At 44.0% G+C, this 4788-nt stretch overlaps 1 protein-coding gene across 1 annotated transcript in view; it reads left to right on the top strand.

Annotated features, from left to right (window-relative positions):
• Positions 1-4788, top strand: part of TRIM25 (tripartite motif containing 25) — a 664486-nt gene that overhangs the window by 43932 nt on the left and 615766 nt on the right. The gene's annotated exons all lie outside the window — the stretch shown is intronic.

The following is a 4788-nucleotide window of genomic DNA, read 5'->3' as shown; positions in this document are numbered from 1 at the left end:
GCGGCGCGGCCGCGGGCGGGGGCGGGGGCGGGGCCTCCGGCGCGAGCCCCGGGGCGGGGCGGAGGTGTGAGGAGGGACGCGGAGGCCGACGGGCCTGGGGGGACGGGCCTTGGGTAAGGGTGGGGCCAGAGGAAGGGGCTGGGCCGTGGGCGTGGCTTAGGGAGAACGGTGGGCGGAGTAACAGTAAGGTGGGGGCGGTAGAGAGGATGCGAGGTTGAGCCGCGCCCGTGTGTAGCCATAGGAGGTTCTAGTATGAGTGATTTACAGTAGGCTTATCTGTGACCTTCAACTTCCCCCACCTCCCTCACTGTCTGGCCGAGATGGGAGCTGGCACGTTTTGAATGATGGAAGGGAGAAAACTGGCAGTTTTGAGTGTTACATACTAAAAGAATGGGACAATCCAGGTCAAAAATTGATAGATGTCACCTGAGTGCTTGCCAGTTTATTAAACACACGCTGGCTTACTGTGGTCCACGCACTGTGCCAGGAGTCCCAGCTCTCGCAGAGTGCCGGGCCTGTTGTAACAAGCCCGATAAAAAGCATTTATTTAGACCTATTAATAATGGCTTACTGCATCCCAGCTTCCATCTCTGCCCTTGCTAGACACCAGGCTGAGTTTATCATCCCCATTTTCCAGATGAGGAAAACTAAGGCATAGATCGGTAGAGAAACATGCTTGATGCCCCAAAGCCAATGTTGGGACTGAGATCCTTTTGTTTTAAGTTGGTCATCCCAAATTAGCTTCAATCCAAATCAAACCATCAGAGTGTCTCTTATTTCAAAGAACCTTGCCCCTGGGGATCTTGTTAAAAGGCAGATTCTATTTCCCTTTCTTGGGGAAGAGGCCTAAGGGTCTGCATTTCTGACACACGGTCCAGCGATGCTGATGTTGAGGGTTCCCGGGAAACATTTTGAGTAGTCAGCAAAAATATTTAACCATCTGGATTGTGAAGACTGGGGGCTGGCTGTGGTGAACGTGGGACCAGTGTAAGGCATCGTGAGGCTTGGAGAAGATTGATCCTGGCCGTACACATCTGTGGCTCCTAGCTGAGGCAGAGCCCTTAATTTAGTTTCGATTTGAAAACATAACAAAGAATATGCTTTTAAAAATTGAGGGATTAAAAAAAAAATTCCCATTATAGAACATTTGGAAAATGTAGAAAAGAAAAAAGGAAGAAGAATCATCCATCTCTCACCCCAAAGACAACCTGTGTTTGCAAATCTTGGCACATTTTTTCATTAATTTCTATGGAAACTGTGGTTTACTTTTTTCTATACATAATTTTGATTATATGGTAGATATATTGTCTGTCTGGCTATTTTTTCATTTACACAATAACTTTTAACGTTTTTATGAATTTGTATTTAATAGTTGCATAATATTCCATTCTATGAGGACAGTTCACAGTTGCAACCTTACCTCTGTTTTTGGCTCTTTGTTTCTAATATTTTGCTATGATATATAATTCCTCTGTTTAGGTTTATCTCCTCAGATTCTCACATTTAGGTAAAGAATATGAACAGTTTAAGGCTTAAGGAAGTTTCTTTTTTAAACAGTTATAGTCTTTCTTTCCTAAGTGAAAATCATCTGGGAAATTTATCTGTGTGAGGGCAGATTAATAGAGATTACCACGTCTGAAGAAGACACTTTTTTTTTTTTAAGATTTTTTATTTATGTATTTGAGAGAGAAAGAGAGAGCATGTGCACCCATGAGTGGGGGAGGAGAGGCAGAGGGAGAAGGAGGGGAAAGAATCTCAAACAGACTCCCTGCTGATCGCAGAGCCCAACATGGGGCTCCGCCTCAGGACCCCGAGATCATTACCTGGCCCTAAACCAAGAATTGGATGTTTAACCGACTGAGCCACCCAGGCGCCCCAATAGCCCATTTCTTTTTAGTGCTGAATACTATTCCATTGTCTGGAATATTATTTATCACAGTTTATCGACGATCCATTTACGTATCGAAGGACATCTTGTTTGTTTCCAAGATTTGGCCATTATGAATAAAGCAACTATAGACATCTGTGTGCAGGTTTTTGTATGGACATAAGTTTTCAACTCACCTGGAGAAATGTCCTCTCTTTAAAAATATTTTTTCGGGCACCTGGGTGGCTCAGACAGTTAAGCGTTTGCCTTCGGCTCAGGTCATGATCCCAGAGTCCTGGGATCGAGTCCCGCATCGGGCTCCCTGCTCCTTGGGAGCCTGCTTCTCCCTCTGCTTCTCTTTCTCTCTCTCTCTCTGTCTCTCATGAATAAATAAATAAAATCTTAAAAAATATATATATATTTTTGGGTGCCTGGGTGGCTCAGATGGTTAAGCGTCTGCCTTCGGCTCAGGTCATGATCCCGGGGTCCTGGGATCGAGTCCCGCATCGGGCTCCCTGCTCAGTGGGGAGCCTGCCTCTCTCTCTCTGTCTGTCTCTTATGAATAAATAAATAAAATCTTTAAAAAAAAAAGTCTATTTTGAAAAAAAAATATATATTTTTTCTTTCTTGCTTTTTTTTTTTTAAAGCCCTCTCCCATCCCCCTTTCTCTCTCTCATTCTCTCTCTCTCAATTTTGCTCTATTTTTCTAAAATATTTCCATAGCTCTGTCTTTGGACCTTTTTATTGATTTTTTAATTTCTAAGAACTTTTGTTGATTTGATTTTGGAATATTCCTTTTTTTTTTTTTTTTTTTTTACAGCATCCTGTTCACGTTTCATGGGAGCAGAAACGTTCTCTTGCCTCTCAGAGGATAGTGTTGGATAGTTTTTCCCTCCTTCTCTCCTCGCATGGTTTCTGATTGCTGCACGTTGCTTTTCCCTTTGGTTTCCTTTGTCTTCATCTTCCATGTGAGTTGCTTTCACAGATGTCTCATGAACCTCCGGGTGATTCTAACGTAGCTTAAGTTTAGAGAACCACCGTCAGAGTGTCTCTTCATCTCTCTGAAGCTGATGGTCCCAACTGAGATCCCACAGAGAAAAACACAAGCTTCAGTATCTTTTCCCCAGAAGAATTGAGCTTTTCTCTCCCAGCTGAAGCCCTTTCTTGAATGAAGTGTAATATGACAGCAGTCTTAGAAGTGGTTTCACAAATTATTCGGTCCATGCTCCCCTCCCCTAGTGTGTTTATTTGTACCGCCGTACGTTCTTACACTTTGCCAGTGCCCCTGTCGTTCCTGTTTAGGTTGGAGGGCAGCCTGGCACTGGCCATCGGGAATCTGACGCTGACCTTGTCTGTCCTTACTTGTTGGGCAGACGTAAGTCGGGGCCAATGTCCTGGACCCAGAGCAGAAATTATAGCCCGCTTGTGGCAGCATGCAACTGGCCAGCAAGGCTCCTGTCCAAGGCCAAACCATCTTACCATTGTATTACTACTCCAAACAGGAAGATGCGCATTTGTGTAGAAGTACCAAGGATATGAAAAGGGAAGCCAAGGGCATGGGGTGTGGAGACAGAGCTGGGATATCAATTCCTACTGAAAAGGGGCCATATTTTCTTTTCTAATAAAGATGGATTTTTATTTCAACAATATATAGAATTATGTATCTTAATATGTGTTTGATTAATCTCTGTATCATTTGGTCATTGAAAACAGTTTTATAGACCTTCTATCACGTGTCTTAGAATGGGATGGGTGTGCTAATATAAACAAAGGTGATTTCACAAAGAGAAGGAGGAATAGTAATAATCATGCTACTAATAACAATAGTAACAGGGGTTTCCAACGATTAGATCCTTCCTGTATCTGTCAAGTACTTTACATATACTTTCTCTCTTTTTTTTTTTTTTTTTAAGATTTTATTTATTTATTTGACAGAGAGAGACACAGCGAGAGAGGGAACACCAGCCGGGGGAGTGGGAGAGGGAGAAGCAGGCCTCCCGCCGAGCAGGGAGCCCGATGCGGGGCTCGATCCCAGGACCTTGGGATCATGACCTGAGCCGAAGGCAGACGCTTAACTGACTGAGCCACCCAGGCGCCCAACTTTCTCTTTTTTTATTAGTTTATTTTTAAAATTAAATTTTCTATTTATTATTCTTTTTCTTTTTTTAAGTTCTCAAAACACCTTGAGAGGCAAGTCATATTATAATTATTATTCTTTTCTTATAAACGAATACACAGTAATTTGTAGAGTCAAGAAGTCTGCCCAATTACAGCTTCACTATAACCCAGGTACTAAGTTTCGGAGCCAGGATTCATTGATGACTCTGCGCTCCACAATCTTGGCCATGATTCCACATGGCCTACACAGTAGATATTCATTCACTCTTGAGTGAAGCTTCTGTCAGGACCCTATAAATCACTTAGACCCAAGAGCACCCAGGTTTGGACACACTACCCATCTCATAAGAACCCCCTGTATTGGTTAGCTGTTGTCAGAGTGAGGCTGTGTAACAAACCACGCCTAGACTCTGTGGCTTAAAATAACAACATGTAATCTTAAGGATCTGCAGGTTATGGGTGGCTGCGCTTCATGCTGTGGTGGCTGGAGGCCAGGTGAGCTGAGTGGGGCTGGGTTGAGTGGGTCCACTGCTAGGTAGGCTGAACTCCTTGCTCAGATTCCTTTCCATCTGAGTTAATTCTGAGATTCAGCTTGAAGCGGGGTGGGGTGGGGTCTGGGGGAAGCTCTTTTTGGAGCAATGACAGAAATGCATGTACCCTTGTTTGTGCTGTGTCGGATCCCACCCCATTGTCTAAAGCAAGTCCCTTGGTTGAGCCCGAGGTCAAAGGGCAGGACTGCAAAGTCATATGGCAAAGAGCACACATATGTGGTGGTGGTGGTGACGAGTCGATGGGGACGATCT

This window comes from Leptonychotes weddellii, chromosome 15, assembly GCF_054177405.1.
Source record: "Leptonychotes weddellii isolate Sample4059 chromosome 15, ASM5417740v2, whole genome shotgun sequence".
NCBI classification, from domain to species: domain Eukaryota; kingdom Metazoa; phylum Chordata; class Mammalia; order Carnivora; family Phocidae; genus Leptonychotes; species Leptonychotes weddellii.
The sequence above is the reverse complement of the archived record's forward strand: the minus strand, read 5'-3'. Positions and strand labels throughout refer to the sequence as shown.